The sequence below is a fragment of the Brassica oleracea genome, chromosome C1, assembly GCF_000695525.1.
Source record: "Brassica oleracea var. oleracea cultivar TO1000 chromosome C1, BOL, whole genome shotgun sequence".
In the NCBI taxonomy this organism is placed as follows: domain Eukaryota; kingdom Viridiplantae; phylum Streptophyta; class Magnoliopsida; order Brassicales; family Brassicaceae; genus Brassica; species Brassica oleracea.
The window spans coordinates 38,187,108-38,206,533 of NC_027748.1; the positions used below are offsets into that span (position 1 = coordinate 38,187,108).

The 19,426-nt window shown below is 41.6% G+C and overlaps 1 pseudogene; it reads left to right on the top strand.

Annotated features, from left to right (window-relative positions):
• Nucleotides 1-3,451: 3,451 nt before the first annotated feature.
• Nucleotides 3,452-5,155, top strand: LOC106300451 (annotated as a pseudogene).
• Nucleotides 5,156-19,426: the final 14,271 nt, after the last annotated feature.

Genomic DNA, 19,426 nt, shown 5'->3' on the forward strand with positions numbered 1-19,426 from the left:
TAGATTTGAAGCCGCTTGGCTCAAACATGAAGGCTTTAAAGAGCTACTGTCGACATCTTGGAATGGTGAACTGAATACTCCGGAGGCATTGGTATCTCTGAAAGCCAAACTTAAAAAATGGAACAAGGAGATATTTGGAGATGTCATTCAACGAAAAGAAAAGCTTCTAGGAGATATTAACTGTATTCAGGAGCAGTTGGAGAGGAACCCAAGCAATGATTTACTCTTGAGGGAGGCGGTCCTACAGAAAGAGTTTGATGTGGTGCTGGAGCAAGAGGAAGTACTGTGGTATCAGAAATCGAGGGAAAATGGATAGTTCTTGGAGACAGGAATACAAAGTACTATCACACAAGTACAATAGTACGGCGGAAGAGAAATAAGATAGAGATGCTAAAGGATGAGGATGGCCGTTGGGTGGATTAGTCGGAGGAACTGGAGAAGCTAGCTATAAACTATTACAAGAGACTGTATTCGACTGAGGATCTCAACCTTGATACAGAGAAGCTCCCTCAGCAAGGCTTCACCGAATTTACACGTGATGAGTTGGTGAGTTTGAATAAACCGTTCTCGGGAGTAGATGTTGAGAGGTCTGTGAGATCGATGGGTAAATACAAGGCCCCAGGGCCGGATGGCTACCAACCTATATTCTATCAAGACTCCTGGGAAGTGGTGGGAGAGTCTGTAACTCAGTTTAGGCTGGAATTTTTTGAAACAGGAGTTCTCGCGGAGGGTATGAATGATGCAATGCTGGTACTTATACCGAAGGTCCTCAAGCCAGAAAAAAATATGCAGTTCCGGCCTATAAGCTTATGTAATGTTCTTTTCAAGATCATAACAAAGATGATGGTGCTGAGACTGACGTATCTGATGCCTAAACTCATAGGACCTGCACAAGCAAGCTTTATCCTCGGTCGCCTGAGTCAAGATAATATTGTTATTGTTCAAGAAGCGGTTCACTCAATGAGGAGGAAGAAAGGGCGAAGAGGTTGGATGCTTCTTAAATTAGACCTTGTGAAAGCTTATGATAGAATCAGGTGGGATTTCTTGGAGGATACACTCAATGCAGCAAACTTACCCCAGATTTGGATTAAATGGATCATGGAATGTGTTACGAATCCTGGAATGAGTCTATTGTGGAATGGAGAAAGAACAGAAGCGTTACGCCTCAGCGTGGACTCCGACAAGGTGACCCCCTGTCTCCATATCTATTTGTGTTGTGCATGGAGAGACAGTGCCATCAGATTGAGTTCTCAGTAGCTAACAAGGAGTGGAAGCCAATCAGACTATCTAGGGGTGGACCATCTTTATCTCATGTTTGTTTCGCGGATGATCTGATCTTATTTGCAGAGGCTTCGATATCGCAGATTCGAGTAATACGCAAGGTCCTAGAGAGGTTTTGTGGAGCTTCGGGGCAGAAAGTCAATCTGGAAAAATCTGTAATCTTTTTCTCTGAGAATGTTCACCGGGATCTAGCAAATTCAATAAGCAATGAGAGCGGTATCAAAGGAACCAAGGAGTTGGGAAAGTACCTGGGTATGCCAGTTTTACAGAAAAGAATCAATAAAGAGACGTTTGGGGAAGTGATTGAGAAGGTTTCATCTAAGCTCGCTGGATGAAAGAGTAGATTTTTGAGTTTGGCAGGAAGGATAACATTTACCAAATCTGTTCTCACATCTATTCCGGTCCATACGATGAGCACTATATCGCTGACGATATCAACCTTGAACCAACTGGATAAGATTGCTAGAGCTTTTATCTGGGGTAGCAGTGAAGGTAATAGAAAGCAAAACTTGGATGGAGATTGCTGAATACAGAGGATGCTTTGTGGGTCAAGATTCTGTGGAAAAAGTTTTGAGTGGGTGAGTTATACGATCCAACATGGTTGATAGTTCAGGGAACTTGGTCACCGACTTGGAGAAGCATAGTGGTGGGAATCCGAGATGTGATTGTTCCGGCGATGTGTTGGATCTTAGTGGATGGTCGCATGGTCCGTTTTTGGAAAGATAAATGGTTGTTGGATGACCCCTTACAGAAATCAAGTATGGTGCAAATACCGGAGCCGATATTAGAGGCAAGGGCTTGTGATTTATGGCAGAATGGAACTGGCGGGTTACTTCAAGTTATCGAACCATATATTTCAATACATGACCGGTTGAGATTAGCTGAAATAGTAATTGATGAAGTTACTGGTGCCCGAGATAGAATGTCGTGGGGAGAGAGAGTAAAGATGGACTGTTTTCGGTTAAGTCTGCATATGCTTTTCTGACTAGAGATGCAGTACCGAGACTGAACATGGAAGCTCTGTATAATCGGGTGTGGCGCCTAGTTGCTCTAGAACGAGTCCGTGTCTTCCTATGGTTGGTGTCTCATCAGGTTATCATGAAAAATATGGAGAGGAAGCATAGACACTTGAGTGATAATGGCGTGTGCAGTCTGTGTAAAAATGGAGACGAAACTATTCTCCATGTGCTTTGAGATTGCCCGGCAGCAGCAGGACTATGGATGAAGAGCGTTATCCCCAGTAGACAACATCGCTTCTTTAATCTACCTCTTCTAGAATGGCTTTATGATAATCTAGCGAGTGACAAGCCAGGTAATGGGGGCCAGTGGCCAACAATCTTTGCACTTACTGTGTGGTGGTGCTGGAAATGATGATGTGGGTATGTCTTTGGTGAAATAGGGAAATGTCGAGATAGAGTGCAGTTTGTTAGGGACAGAGCCCGAGAAGTGATGGAAGCGAATAAGAATCTAAGAGAGCGACCAGTTGCTGGGGGTCGGGTAGAGAAGCATATAGCATGGCAGCGACCTGGGAGTGGCTGGTATAAATTGAATACGGATGGAGCAGCTATAGGTAATCTTGGACTGGCTACTGCGGGAGGGGTTGTGCGGGGCGAGTACAGAATGTGGGAAGGGGGCTTTGCTATCAAAATTGGCATTTGCTCTGCTCCTTTGGCAGAATTGTGGGGTATTTACTACGGCATGTGCATAGCATTGGGATCGTGGCATTCGGCGGCTAGAGGTAGAAGTAGATTCAGAAAGTGTGGTGGGCTTTCTTCAAACAAGGATTCATGATGCGCATCCTTGTCCTTCCTAGTACGTTTGTGCTATGGCAACATGCAAAGATTGGTTTTACATGACCTTAATCTGATCTGGTTGAAAAGGCTGAGGAGAAACATGCAAAGATTGGTTTTACATGACGCCTATTATGTAGTCTTGAGCTTCCTGGTTGGTGGCCTGACCTTCCTGAAAACAAGAGGGAACTTCATCTTGGTATTATGAAACTGCCTGGTGCTTTTTCTTGATGATCTGAATGCAAGGGAACCTCACTCTATGACGAGATGCACCGTTGAGCGTTATGTCAAGACCAAAATCATGTGAACACATCGACTTTCTCCTCCTATATAATAACCACCCGAGTCTTCAAAATATTCACAAACACAAACTACACTCTTAAAAATAAAAACTAATGACGATAAGTTCGAAAACCCAATCTCACCTAATCCTTCCGGTAATCGACTTCTCGATTCCAAACCTTAAACCGGCAACTCCCGAGCAGGACTCGGTGAGAGCCCAAGTCCGAACAGCCCTAGAAGAGTACGGATGTTTCGAGGCCTTGTTCAATGGAGCTTCAGTGGAGCTACGGAAGGCGCTGTTCGATGCCTCGGAGGAATTTTTTGATTTACCACTGGAAACCAAACTGAGAACAAAGTCTGACAAAATCTACAAAGGATACGCTGGTCAGCATCCGACTCTACCTTTATACGAGGCTATTGGCTGTGACGGTGCAAATAATCCTCAAATTGTCGACGAATTAACCTACAAGCTTTGGCCTCAAGGCAACATCACCTTCAGGTTCTCTATCTTAATTATATGCCCTTGTTTTTAATTATCAGTCAATGTTATATATCATTTCTCGCTATATATATATATATATATATATATATATTTATATATATAAATTATCAGGATTGAAAATGTCAAATTAAAAAAAAAAGAAATATAACAATCAAAAAGATTGGATTCTTTCTGATACTACAGAAACAAGAAATAAAACACTCAAAAATATCAAAATAGTGTTTTATTGATTTTAATACCATGAATACAATGTTTAGAGTACAAATCCAATAGCTTTCTCTCTTAATGTTTTAACCTTGTTTATATCATTGGTGAGACTTATGTTATATTCACTATATCTGTTTATCTGGATTTTGTTTTTTAACTTGGAAATAAGAGAAACGTCTGATCCAGAAGGCGGAAGTTGGAAACCTGGAAACAGGATATCGGCATCCTGCTATATCCCGGTGGAATTACTCCTAATTTAATTTATGCCCAACAGAAAAATATAAAACATAGATGAAATAAATAAACTCTGATACAAAATAGATGAAATAAATAATACTTCTGTAAATTATGTATCTCTTTCTTTTTTTGGGTATGATTTTACTCTTTCTTGCAGCAAGAATGTTCAGTCATTCGCGGAAAATTTAATAGCATTAATTAGACGTGAAGGTGAGGACGATGATCATGGAGAGTTTCGGTCTCGAGAAATACGTCGAGGAGCACCTTAACTCAGCGAGGAAGCACTTTCGTCTCATCAAATATAGAGGACTTGACGAAAACGCAGAGGAGCAGCCAGGCCTCAACCCTCATATCGATAGCCATTTCCTTACAATACTTTGTCAAAATGACGTAGTAGATGGCGTGGAGATCAAAGCCAAAGATGGTGAAGAGTGGATCAAAGCTAAGCCATCCCAAGACTCTTATTTCCTCGTTATAGCCGGAGCTTCACTTCTTGTAAAAATAAGCTTCCTTGAGTCTCAATCATGTTAAATCATTTTTGATTATTCTATCAACATCATCATATATGGAGTTTTGTAGGTACTACTGAATGGTAGGGTGTTTCCTCCGTTTCACCGTGTGGTAATAACCGGAAAGAAAGATCGGCACGTGGCTGGACTGTTCGTGCTTCCCAAAGAAGGACTTTTCATAAATGCACTCGAGGAGATGGTCGATGATGAACATCCTCGTCTCTATAAGCCTTTTAATTTTGACGCTTACTTCAAGTTCAACATCATCAATAGGTCCGATACCCATAAGAGGGATTTATCTGCTCTCAAGGCTTATTGCTCTCTCTAATAAGATTGATTCCTCGCAAAGAAATAAAGCTATGTATATATATATATATATATATGTATATATATATATATATATATATATATATATATATATATATGTATCAGTTGATCACTAGCTAGCTAGTATGCTTGTTTAGTTTGCTCTTGAGGTGGTTTGTTATTTTTTTAACTTTGTCTTGTTGGCTCTTGAGCTTGTAATAAAACCTTGGCTTACTGAAACTCCAAAATAAATGTGTTGATCGTGGAATTAATTAATAGACGGATGTAGACGTAGAAATTGATATGTCGATGTTTTATTTTCAGATGTTTCCGGAACATTTGACTAATTAAACCCTTCATTTTCTCAAATATACATCCGCATGCATGATGCATGCATGCATTATACTATAAGGTCATCTCGTCTTCTTTGACTGCTTTGTTGCTTTATCCAGGGGTGGGAGAGAAGACGCCAAAACCATCTCAAGCTTCCTAGCCTCTTCAAGGCAATGTATAGAAAGGCCATGTAGGTGGAGTGTTTAGGTTGAAATTTTCTTCTCTTACCAGTCCACCTGAAAAACGTAATCTTGTAATTCCAAAATCTTACACTATTTTGTTAACTAAATCACATCATTGCGACTTCCATAATTTTAATTTTCTCCATTCTAACACGCTTTTAATTAACTATTTTTAGCAGGACCCATGATTCATGACATGTTAATTACAATGTTTGTACATTGATTAGGTAGAACGTCAAATTTTTCTTGCAATATAATAACCAAGCCATTATTAGCTTACAAAAACGCACATGGTCAGTCTTTTTTATAAATTTTAAGAAACTAGAGTACACACTTTAATAATTCATTATGCCGACAAAACCTGTAATATTATTGTCTTTAAACGAATGTTAACTTCAAAATCTTCACATAATGCAAATATTAATTCATTAAAATAGCAATGACTAGTTCCAAACCCCATTCTCCACTTTCTCTCCCGGTCATTGACTTCTCTAGTCGAGATCTCAAACCGGAAAACTCCCGAGTGGGACTCAGTGAGAGCCCAACAAGACCAAGACCAACAAACTCTCTCTTCATCGTGTCCAGGCTTCTCCTCCTGGTCTCTTGGTCACTACACCAAGACCAACAAACTCTCTTCCTCTTCTTAAACAGTTAAACTTGCATTTTATTTTATTTTAATAAGACAAAGATCAAGAAATCCTACGTTTCTTGGACTAATGATCATCAACTTGTTTAAAGAGAATCTATTTGTAATCTCTCAACATCAGAGTTGTTTGTTAATTTTTCATCTACTCGTTGAATCTTTCGGTTACATTATTCAGATGTCACTGTTCATTACTAAGCATTCTATCGTTACATCTTGTATGATCTTTTAAAGTACTACCAACCAACAATCCATTTATTTTCTTGTAAGCCACGTGAATGTTCAAAACAAAACTAAAGCCAAGAACCCTCTTACATTAATATCCACTGGACTGTACTATGTGATATATTGTGTTTTTGGCACAAGTCTTTTTAGTCTCTCTTCAGTTATAACAGGTCTAGAGTTGTACCGGATGGGAAATGGACCAGCTAGAGGAAAAAAAAATAGAAAAGTATGATTTGAAGTCTTTCGCGCAGAACAGCCAACCGGAGCAACCTGAGTGTCTGTTCCAACGACAGAGATAAAAAAAGAAAGTTTCCAAATATTTCGGGATTTGCCCTAGATTCCCTATTTCCTTCCTCTAGCCGCATGTGGCTCCTATATATATAGTTTCCTATTTATTATTTTAAGACCACCTTAGTTTTACGCAAGAGAACCGAAGAGAGCTTGTGTTTTCGGCGATTTGCTACTTGTAAAGGAGACGGCTCCATCTATCTCCTAGAGAAGATTATCCTGAACCCTCTGATTTCTATTATCTATTATATACAGTATTATTCAAAAATCATGCTTCTCTGTTCTTGTGTTATGTCTGAGTAGTCACCAAGTTAATTTAGGGTTCTAGGGTGTTGGATTCGTAAACTGGGCATATATATGTCATCTTGAGATTGTCTACATTCATATATGTTCTTATTGCTTGCATTGAACCGATCACTCAGTGCATGAATTAGGGTTAATCGATTTAGCTAGCCGTTAATTGATAAAGTTGACACGATTTGAATGAGCCTTGCATCTCTAGTCAGCGAGATTAGATATTAGGGTGCATTATGAACACATCGGACTTGATCTCTAAGGCTTGCCATCGTGTCTTGATCCAAACGAGAGCTTAGGCATCAAGACCGATTTGCAAAGGAATCAACACCACGAGAGTGGGTTGATTTAATCAGAGTGATCCGAGTTTAGACTTGTTATAAACTGGACTTGAATAACTGCTTGGTTTGCGATTTCATAACCTGAAAAAGAAACCCTAGACTAGCGCTTTTAAAACAACGCAAAACAACCTAATCCTGTTATGATGGAGTGGAATGGGAGTTCCGCAATGCTCTGGACGCAGCGAGCAATGGAGATTTCATGACTCAAACCACAGAAGGAGCTCACGCGCTAATAGAGAACATGGCAGCTAGTTTGTCCAACAAAAACGAGGAAATTGACAGTTCCAAAAAGGTGAACAGCATGGACACTAGGAAGATTGATGACCTCGCCGCTAAGGTCGATTTGCTGCTCAAGAACAATCAGAATCAGATCTATGTCATGGAAGAAACTAATCTTGAACCAGGTACTACAGATGCTGCAGCAGAAACCGAGACATCAGAAGAAGATCAGCAAGAGGTCAGTTACGTTAACGGGCAGGGTTGGCAGTTCAAAAATCACCATCCAAACTCTAATGTAAGGAACAACCCCCATCTTTTCTCGTACAAGACCAATCCAGATAACCTCAACGATAGATCTCAGGGAAATCAGTTCCAAAACACTGGATATCAGAAGTCGTACTTCCAGAATCAGAATCAGAATCAGAATCAGAATCAGCATGGGAAGATGTTCATCCTCAGCCAGGCTCATAATCAATTTCAGAACCGGCAGAGCAATCCACAGGCTGCTCCTGCAACCGCGAGTCCACCAGATGAGCTGAAGGGAATGATGCAACAACTTCTACAAGGTCAACAGATTCAAGGAAAAGCACTGAACCAGGTTACAACCGAGATAAACACTCGGATGGACAACATGTTCACGGAATTGAATTCCAAATATGATGTTGTAGCAAGCCACATAAGACAAATGGACGTTCATATTGCTCAAACTGCTGAAAAAATAAAAAGGCAACAGAGAACACTCCCAGGGAAAACAGACAAGAATCCCAAGGACTGTAACGCAATCGAGCTGAGAAGTGGAAAACATCTATCAGATCCTGTCCACAAGAAGCTCACTGCTCAAGAGAAGGGAAAACAGAAAGAGGGAGCTTGAGGATGTTCACGATGATGATCATGAACCGGAACAGCCAACAACTGCAGAACCAGTAGCCCCCATGACGCCAGATCGGCCTGTTCCTGCTCGCGTCTACACTCCAAAAGTTCCCTATCCAGTCCCTGCTAAGAAATCACGCAAGGATTGCGAAGATATGAAGTGAAAAAAAGATGCTTGAAGAGTTGAACGTTAAGTTCTCTCTCATGGATGCTATTCAGATGATTCCTTCAATGCGCAGTCTTGTGAAATGGCTGATCTCCGGGGCGACTTCTGCAGACAGCGACATCATGATGGCCTCGAAAGAATGCAGCGCAGTCCTTCAAAACAGAACAGTAAGGAAATTGGAAGATCCTAGAAAATTTGTCCTATCTGTTCAGATTGGAAAAACAGTCTTCGCTTGTTCTCTGATGCGATTTGGGTTCCAGTGTGAATCTCATGCCCTACTCAGTTGCAAAACGCATGGGACTAACCAACTTAAAGCCAACCAGGATTTCTTTGGTGTTCGCAGACAGATCAGTCAAGTTGCCAGTAGGTGTTCTTGAAGATCTGCAAGTTCAAATTGGTGACACCACTGTTCCTGCATACTTCGTGGTTCTAGAGCTCGAAGATGAACCAAAAGACCCTCTCATTCTGGGCCGTCCTTTCTTGTGCACAGCTGGTGCAATCATCAACGTCCGCAATGGGACGATTGATCTCCAACTAGGAGATATTGTGATGAAGTTCGAGATGGATGAGCTTCTCAAACGACCTATGCTAGATGGTCAGAACTTCACGATTAGCGACAAGAATGCCGCCTTGACCCCTCAACAAGGGATGATCGAAGAAAGCCTCGCAGATGACCCTTTAGAAGTAGCTCTGATACTAGTAGAGTCTGAGCAGAACACGTGCAACGTTGATGCCGACGGATACGAAAAGATGCTAGACTCGTGTGAAATCATCGAGAAGCCGGTCGCTTTTCTAAGTCTGGGGGAAACGAGCAATCAGATTTCACCAGAAGGAGCAGCTGCTCCTGAAAAGCCGACCAAACCAACCAACCAGCTCGATGATTCGTGGAGCGAACTCAAGGCTCCAAAGATCGAACTAAAGTCCCTTCCAGCGGGACTCAGGTATGCGTTTCTTGGACCTAATTCAACATACCCTGTTATCGTGAACTCTGAGCTTAATAATGTGGAAACTGCTAAACTATTGTGTGAATTGAGAAAATACCGCATGGCAATAGGATATTCGTTAGCTGATATTTCTGGTATTTCACCTGATTTATGCATGCATAGAATACACCTAGAAGATGAATCGATGACTTCTGTAGAACATCAGATGCGGTTAAACCCAAATCTAAAAGATGTTGTTAAAAAAGAGATAATGAAACTTCTAGAAGCTGGTGTAATTTATGCTATTTCTGATAGTAAGTGGGTTAGCCCTGTTCATGTAGTTCCTAAGAAAGGGGGGGGGGATCACTGTGGTTTCTAATGAAAAGAATGAATTGATACCCACTAGGACAGTAACCTGTCACCGTATGTGTATTGATTTTCAAAAATTAAATACGGCTACACGAAAGGATCACTTCCCGCTACCATTTATTGATCAAATGCTTGAGCGATTGGCTAACCACCCATATTACTGCTTCTTAGACGGTTATCCAGGTTTCTTTTAGATTCCCATTCACCCAGACGATCATGAGAATACGACCTTCACGTGTCCTTACGGCACCTTTGCCTACAGGAGAATGCCGTTTGGTTTGTGCAGTGCCCCTGCAACATTCCAGCATTTCATGATGTCTATTTTCACTGACCTAATTGAGGATATAATGGAAGTCTTCATGGACAATTTTAGCGTCTATGGGAACTCCTTTTCTGTGTGTTTGTCAAACTTGTGCAGGGTCTTTCAGCGATGCGAGGAAAATCATCTTGTTTTGAATTGGGAGAAGTGTCAGTTCATGGTGCGAGATGGAATTGTTCTTGGTCACAAAATCTCAGAAAAGGGGACCGAAGTGGACAAAGCAAAGATAGAAGTCATGATGAGCTTACAACCTCCAAATTATTTCAAAGGAATCAGGAGTTTCCTCGGACATGCTGGCTTTTACAGAAGATTCATCAAGGATTTTTTCAAAATCGCAAGACCACTCACTCGCCTGCTCTGCAAGGAGACAAGATTTGAGTTCGACAGCGATTTTTTGTCAGCCTTCCACACGATCAAAGGAGCTCTAGTCAGCGCACCCATCGTGCAACCACCGGACTGGGAGCTCCCCTTCGAGATCATGACAGATGCAAGCGACTTCGAAGTTGAAGCTGTGCTAGGACAACGAAAAGACAAGAAGCTTCACGTGATCTATTATGCGAGCAGGACATTAGATGAAGCTCAGTGTCGCTATGCAACTACAGAAAAGGAACTTCTAACAATTGTCTACGCTTTTGAAAAGTTCAGATTCTACTTAGTGGGATCTAAGGTGATAGTACCACTGAGAAGGAGTTGCTGGCAGTAGTTTATGCTTTCGAGAAGTTCAGGTCCTACTTAGTGGGATCTAAGGTGATAGTGCACACAGATCATGCAGCATTGAAGTATTTGCTGACGAAGAAGGACGCGAAACCAAGACTACTCCGATGGATCTTATTACTCCAGGAATTTGACCTAGAAATCAAAGATAAAAAGGGAATTGAGAATGTCGTTGCAGTTCACCTCTCCAGAATGAAAATATATGAAAATACAGCACTTGATGACAACCTTCCAGTCGAACAACCGCTCCTTCCAGTTTGCTCCAGCGTTCTGGAACACCTTGTCTGTGCGATCAAAAAGCAACATCCCAATCTTCCCTGGTTTGCTGAGATCGCCAACTATCTTGCTGCTGAGAAAGAACCTGTCAAATTCACTGGCAATGATAAACGGAAATTTCTGAGAGGAGCAAGACATTACTATTGGGATGAACCCTATTTGTACCTTAGCTGCAAGGACGGAGTATTTCGATGATGTGTAGCTGAATCAGAGATTCCAGGAATCCTCTATCACTGTCATGGTTCCTCTTATGCTGGGCACTTTGCGACCTTTAAAACTGTGTCTAAGATCCTTCAAGCCGGTTTTTGGTGGCCAACAATGTTCCAGGATGCCCATTTCGACATCTCTAGATGCAACTCATGCCAGCGACAAGGGAATATTAGTAAACGGAATGAGATGCCTCAAAACTTCATCTTGGAGGTTGAAGTATTTGATTGTTGGGGAATCGAATTCATGGGACCAATCCCACCATCCTTCAAGAACAAGTACATCTTGGTAGTAGTTGGCTACGTTTCTAAGTGGGTGGAGGCGATTTCCAGTCCCACAAACGACGCAAGGGTGGTAACTAAGATGTTGAAAACCATAATCTTTCCAAGGTTTGGGATACCACGCGTAGTCATCAGTGATGGGGGTAGTCACTTCATCAACAAGATCTTTGCAGGTCTATTGAAGAAGAACGGCGTGCAACACAAGGTAGCCACGCCATATCACCCTCAAACTAGTGGCAAAGTGGAAGTTTCAAACAGAGAGATCAAGAGCATCCTGCGGAAAACAGTTAACACAAGTCGAGGATTGGTCGTCCAAGCTAGACAACGCTCTCTGGGCTTACAGAACAGCTTACAAAACACCAATCGGGACCACTCCTTACAATCTTGTGTACGGTAAAGCTTGTCACCTGCCAGTTGAGTTGGAGTATAAAGCAGCTTGGGCTTTGAAACTACTCAACTTCGACATCAAACCAGCAACAAAGAGACGATCTATGCAAATTCACGAACTGGAGGAAATTAATCATCTCGCCTATGAAAGCTCTAAGATCTACAAGGAGAGAACGAAGGCTTACCACGACAAGAGGATCATCAACCGCAACTTCCAACCTAAGGATCAGGTGCTCCTGCTCAACTCAAGGCTACGATTTTTCCCTGGAAAACTGCGATCTAGGTGGTCCGGACCATTCACCATTAAAGAGGTCCGCCCCCACGGAGCTGTTGTGTTGCTGAACACGAAAGGGGAAGAATTTGTTGTCAGTGGCCAATGCATAAAGCCATACCTTAGTGAGACAAAAATCGCAGAGGGTGAAGAAATTCCCCTAAGCGATCCTCCCTTACCTAATAGGCCAACCAAGTCAAGCTAGTGTCTTAAACCAAGCGCTTGGTGGGAGGCAACCCACTGGTGAGTGTAATATTTCATTTAGATTTCGTTTTTGTGTTTCTTTTTAATTCTTGTAGGATAGAAATCAAAAACCCCGAGCTACTAAAAACCAGAACAGTCTCCGATTTTTTGGAGCAGCCGCACCGCGAAGGTAAGTCTCTCGGGACCAAAAAAAATATTTTTTTAATTAGATTTGAATTAATTTTGTAAACTAGGGGGGAACCCTAGGAAATAGGAAGTGGGACTCAAAGTGAGCCTACAAAAAGGGAACTTTCCCCATCTCTTTCCCACTTCCACAAAACTCGCCTCCTCCATCCCCCACCACCCCCTCTCCTTTAAAAACCTTAAACTCTTTCAACTTCTTCAACTTATCTTGAGTTTTTCGGTTTCCCTTTGCTTGGATTTCGAACTATTTGGCTAATTTGCAGGACTCTACCATCACCAATCGAACGGTAGGCGAAATCACACTGTGATTCTCGGCCTAAAAATCTCTTTCTCTTCTCTTCTTTGCGCTTGAATAGATCGATTCTAGGGTTTTGTCACAATCATAATCGACCTCTCCTTTTGCTGCTAGGATGGTTAATAGAAGTTAAGATGAGAATGGCTAAATCGATTAGGTTAGATGGAAAGTCACCACCTTTGGGCCAATGTTCTTAAATTACACATGCATCGATTTATAGATACGATTTTGGGATCTATTGAATCGTATTTGATTGGCGAGTTGAATAATAGTATCTAATCTTCTAAAGTGATTGTCCCTGGTTTGCCATTGTCAATCGCTTGTTATCTCTACATTGGGTTATGGAATAGTTGGGAAAGAGCGTCTAAAATCGTAAAAGCTTCCAACTTTTTCCATTCAAACCCAATCGAACGGTACTAAGAATTTCTACTTTGGTTTTGTTTTGCAGATGGCTCCCAAGCAAACAAAGGCAGCATCCAGGATCAAGCCACCATACGCTCGGGGTGAACCGGAGGATTACACTGTTCCCCCAACCTACCCATGGCCACGAGAAGAGGGAACCTAGATCTCCATCACAGACCCGAACATCCCAAAGTCCTCGGAGACAAGATGGGATAAGGAAGCCTCACGCCTCTACAACACTCTGCTCAACACCAACATCCTCCCCACCCGTTTCGTCGACGCCGGGGCCTTGAGCGACCTAGGCCTCCATGAGGATTTACATGCGGTTCTCCATGTGCTGGGAATAGCTGATCTCTGTCACAGAACTCATCCGCTGTACCCTGATCTGGTGAGGCAAGTCCTAGCCACCGCGGAGTTAACTTTCAAAATGCCCAGTTTCCCGATCTTCGAGAAGCCTACTTCACTTTCTTTGTGAGCGGTGTTAAGCACTCCATCTCCTTGGAAGCGCTGACTAAGGTCTACGAGATGTCCGAGGAATACACTCAAACGTCCTTTCCAAGGAAGTTTTTTCCAGAGCAAGCATTCTGGAAATTCATCGCTTCAGAGGATTTCAAATCCCGATCAGCCAATCAGTCTCACATCCGTAACCCTGTTCTGCGCATTGCTGCAAAGGTCCTGAGCAATCTGCTCTTCACAAAGGACCAGACGTCAAAGGTGACACGTAGAGAGATGCAGATGCTATGTGCCGGTGTTGAGGACGAGCTCAATCCTCCGACATTGGGATTCTGACCGCGCTGATGACAACTAGTCCTGGTTGTGTGCTTGCTCAGATGTTTGTGGACAAGAAAGCCAGAGTGGGCAAGGGTTCTTTGAAGAAAGACTGTTCTGGGAGTTTGCTTACTCCTCTCTTCCGCCACTTAGAGCTTGATCTTAGCGTCTATCAGTGTAACGAGACAGCGGAGTTCATTGATATTCCTTACCTGATCAAATGCCAGATTCTCCGTGACGAGAACACCTACATCTTCCTCAGCCAGAACGGGAGAAACCTCTACTGCAAGCTGCCTCAACCGAACATCACCTCGCTAAGTGATGTGACCAACATCTATTTCGTCCCTGATGCTCAGTATCTCTGCGCCGACCCAAAGTCATCTTACCGTGACGATACTATGGACGATGTTGAGTTTGTCCGCACAGATGGAGGCGACAATGCATATGACCTGGGTCCCCTTGATGACAACGCAGATGACGCCACCTACCGACGCTGGATGGTAGATTCTCAGCGCAAGAAAAACAGCCTCATGAAGAGGATACTGAAGGTGATCACTGGAGGATGCATGGGAGCTCCGAGCACAGCTGAACCTTGTTAAGCCCAGCCTACACCGCGCAGTCATCGTCCAGGAAAAGAACCGGCAGGAACTGCAAGGGGTGACGAAGAGACTCCATGGGCTACTCCACGCAAAAGGAACAGGCGTTCCGCGGGCCAGTCCGAGAGCGATGAAACTGACTAGGCAGTCTCCTAGTTCTACCTACATTGTTATATCCGTTTGAACTATTTCTATTTTTGTTTCTCTTTTCCTGCACTTGTTTATTATTTTAGCCTTTCCTCGAATTATTTTCTCACCAGGGATGGTGAGAAGTACGTCTGGGGGAGGCGATTATCTGCTACTAATCGTTTACCTTTGGTTTTTCTTATGTTTAGAGCCAATCCAAACTTTGTGGGAATCAGGACCTTATTCTATGATGTTTATTAACCACCCTTGTGCTCTAATTCATCTTATTCAGTGACCTTAGCAGAAGCGACATACACACATGTAGATCCAGAACACCCTGACATTACATCATCTTGTTCTCCAAAAGCTTTCAGCTTGTCGAGGTTACTCTGGAAAGACTTAACTCCATCTAACTTGAACTTAATCTTCACTGCAATTCTTGTTGTTATGGGCGTTAGAATAGGGTTTAACGTGATCAACACTCAGGACTTCTTATTCTTTTTATCCATCTTGCTGATCCTGAGTGGCTAGCTCATCTTTAGCTAGTACCCACCTTAAAACCCTAAAGCCATTGTTCTGCCCTCATGCATTTGTTATTCAGTATCTTATGTGCAGATATGTACAAAAGGGCCGGAGAGGAAAGGATCGACACAGTCTCTTACTCGTTGATGCAACAGAAGTTTCTGCTGAAGAATAGGCGGAAGCACACGGAGCAGCCGCTCCACCGCCGATGATCTGACTAAGAAAAGAATAAAGACAAGAATGAACGGGAGGTCAAGAACTCCAGTGGCATGTCGCTATCACAATTGTTACCTCCTGCTTCGTCACCATCACTTATGTATTATTAGAAATCAAAAAAAAAAAAAAAATTACTTTATGTACTTCAGAATAAGGTGATGAAGAAAGAGAAGATTATATAAGAAAAGACAGACGCCACTGGTAATTTAGAAGGAGTATAAAGAAAAGAGATGAGAACCATGCAGATCAGAGCGATTGTTCCTAAAGAAGAACATGCAAAAACGAGTAGAGGCTGAGGACATCAATGGATCTATCCTCTCTTGCAATTTTGCGCGATATCCTGCATCCTCTACGAAATTTGGTAAACCCTAAACACTGATTAGCTCCACTTAAACACAAAATTGCCTATTTCAAACCTAGACCGTTACTCTATCTAATGCCTATGATGAGAAGCTCACACTACTCTTAATTGAATGAATATATGGAGTTTTGTCTGGAAGGTTTTAACTTTGGCAGGTATGAGATACAGAGTATGGAGCCGTTTTGAACAGCAGTCTGTGTGGTTCTTAGTAAGGATGTGTCGTTTTAGCTAAACTGCTTATACGGTTCAAAGATTCGTGGTTATTGTATGGTTTCTGAGAATTAGCGAGTTCCCACACTTTCAAACCTTTCTCTCGGTTCTTGGTACTTGATTTTGTTTGAGGACAAACAAGGATCTAAGTCTGGGGGAGTTGATATATTGTGTTTTGGCACATTATATGTCTCACTAATAGTTTTCAAGGTTTTATCGAGTCTTTTTAGTCCCTTTTGAGTTATAACAGGTCTAGAGTTGTATTGGATGGGAAATGGACCAGCTAGAGGAAAAGAAGAGAGAAAAGTATGATTTGGAGTCTTTCGCGCAGAACAGCCAACCGGAGCAACCTGAGTGCCTGTTCCACCGACAGAGATAAAAAAAAGGAAGTTTCCAAATATTTCGGGATTTGCCCTAGATTTCCTATTTCCTTCCTCTAGCCGCATGTGGCTCCTATATATATATAGTTTCCTATTTATTACTTTAAGACCAGCTTAGTTTTACGCAAGAGAGACCGAAGAGAGCTTGCGTTTTCGGCGATTTGCTACTTGTAAGGGAGACGGCTCCATCTATCTCCTAGAGAAGATTATCCTGAACCCTCTGATTTCTATTATCTATTATATGCAGTATTATTCAGAAATCATGCTTCTCTGTTCTTGTGTTATGTCTGAGTAGTCACCAAGTTAGTTTAGGGTTCTGGGGTGTTGGATTCGTAAACTGAGCATAGATAAGTTATCTTGAGATTGTCTACATTCATATCTGGTATTATTGCTTCCATTGAACCGATCACTCAGTGCATGAATTAGAGTTAATCGATTTACCTAGCCGTTAATTGATAAACTTGACACGATTTGAATGAGCCTTGCATCCCTAGTCAGCGAGAGTGCATTGTGAACACATCGGACTTGATCCCTAAGGCTTGCCATCGTGTCTTGATCCAAACGAGAGTTTAGGCATCAAGACCGATTTGCAAAGGAATCAACACCACGAGAGTGGGTTGATTTAATCAGAGTGATCCGAGTTTAGACTTGTTATAAACTGGACTTGAATAACTGCTTGGTTTGCGATTTCATAACCTGAAAAAGAAACCCTAGACTAGCGCTTTAAAAACAACGCAAAACAACCTAATCCTGTTACTTGCTTTTTACGTTATTTACTTCCTTAAAAACCCCAACTTCGCTTTAGCTAAATTTTGACCCCAATAAGATAAAGTGTGAACTGGTCCTCTGGAATTGAATCTAAAGATTTTACAACTACACTGTTAACTTGCCAGTAGACAAAGATCCAATTTTAGTGTATCACTATGTATGTGTGAACTATGAACGTTCATCGAAGCTCTCTGCAATGTATATTATAAGGTGATCTCCAAACTTCTCTCGCTCTCTGAAAAATATATTTATCCCTTCTCTCTGTATCACACACAAGGGGATGTGTTGTGATGAAATATTCTTTTTTTTTTGTTTTTTTTATAATGTTGGTGTGATCTTAAAGGCTTTTTAGGCCGAAGGACTAATCACCAGGAGGTCCACAGAAATCCGGGTTTTCTTGCCACTTAAGGCGTTTATGGGTGGCGAAGGGGAATCGAACCTAGGACGGAAGCTACAGCTGCAACCACTTTACCACTAGGCCAAGACCATTTGGTTATGAAATATGAACACTGAGGAGTGTGTCGAGACTTTTAACGGTTAAAATTTTATATAAACAAACTTTAATGTTTTGTAAGATTATTAACATAGATTCCCACTATTCTTCTCATTTAAAAATTTAAAAATTTTGGTTACAAAATAAATTCACCAAAATTTCATATTTTTATTTATTCAATTCCTCCATTTATTATTTTGTTTATCAAATGGTAACTATTTCTCTGGCTTTATGTTGAACTAGCGGCTTGCCCGCGCGTAGCGCAGAGCTGTAAACTTTGTTCAATGAGTATTCGTGACCGATCTGTGGAGTTCATGAGACTCCAGCTTTGAGCTCTTGTTTTAACTCTTTCGAGCCGGAGGTTGGTTTGTGGGTGTTGGAGTCAGATTTTTTTTTCTTGCCCATGGAATGCAGGTGTTTGGTGTACATGAAATATGTAAGATGCAGATATCTTTGGAAGATGTCTGTCATACGGAAACCCAATCGTGTCTGCAGTTAAAATTTGCTTTCATATGAGTTTTGTTTTCCCTCTCAGTTGGTAAACATAACGTGTGGTGTATTTTAATGGAACACATTAAGGATTCCTTTACACAAAACTAATTAGAGATTAAACCTGTTATTAGGGCTTCATAATTACATAGCTCACAATAAGGAACGTGCAGAACCCAATGTTTTGAGACTTGATATAAATTCTAGGTTACATTCTGTCGGGAAAATTATCGGATAATATTTTCTTTGAGAGGTTGAGATGGAATGTAGACGGTTAGTGCTTAAGATAACCTTCTTATTTTTGGGAAAGGGATTTTCACGAAGGCTTTTGTTTGGAGATTTCTTAAAGACTCTTAGAACTCTTTATAAAATGTTTTCTCTCTATTGCTTGGTTTGATGTGGATGATTACAAAATGGTGCTAAGCACCCCTATTTATACAAGTGAAGGAGCACACTCCAACAAGTTCTAGATTTCTCTAAATTATTATTTATTTCAAAATATCTAACTCCATAACTTTCTCTCTTCTTCTACACAATTCTTCTTCTATACTTCTCCACTTTTCTCTAGATGTTTCTTCTTCTTGGACTAAGGCTTGATTATGATTTGATTAGTTTTGGGCTTAAATAGGGAAATCCAACAAATCTCCCCCTTCCCGATTTATCCCGAAACAGTCGTCATGCCTGTGCCTTTGCAGCAATCTTCAAACTTCTTGATAGGTAATACTTTGGTCATAAAGTCTGACCAGTTTTCGTCAGTGTGTACCTTTGTGAGATGTATGAGTTTCTCTTCAAGAACTTCTCGGATCCAATGATGCCGAATGTCAATGTGCTTCGAGCGAGAGTGAAACGTTGGATTCTTTGCTAAGTGAATAGCACTTTGGTTGTCACATAGCATGTTGTACTTTTCTTGCTTTACTCCCAACTCCAGCAAGAAATTCTTCATCCATAGCATCTCCTTGCACGCTTCCGTTGCTGCGATGTACTCTGCTTC